This window comes from Nicotiana attenuata, unplaced genomic scaffold (genome assembly GCF_001879085.1).
Source record: "Nicotiana attenuata strain UT unplaced genomic scaffold, NIATTr2, whole genome shotgun sequence".
NCBI lineage: Eukaryota > Viridiplantae > Streptophyta > Magnoliopsida > Solanales > Solanaceae > Nicotiana > Nicotiana attenuata.
This window is the reverse complement of record NW_017670391.1, coordinates 338065-338382: the sequence shown is the minus strand read 5'-3', so window position 1 is coordinate 338382 and position 318 is coordinate 338065.

Below are 318 nucleotides of genomic sequence, written 5' to 3'. Positions count from 1 at the left end.
TTACCGAAAAAATTTCTATTCGTAAGGTTCGAACTAGAAATCTTTTGGCGGAGTCCTAACTAGCTGCACTCGGTCGTAGTAATGTTGTGTTGATGCTAGAGAACCCTGCTATAAAACGGACCTAAGGTCAACTAAATTTGAGCAAAGTACAAGTCATGTAAAACAGTACAATTACTTAACCAAGTCATTAAACAACAAGCCTCCACGTGTCACCACAAACTGAATGGCCCACCGACAACCTAGGTGCGACTACATTGTACGGTCAGACATGTACCTATATAACTAACTTTCTATTTCTAGTTACCTCATACCCACCCC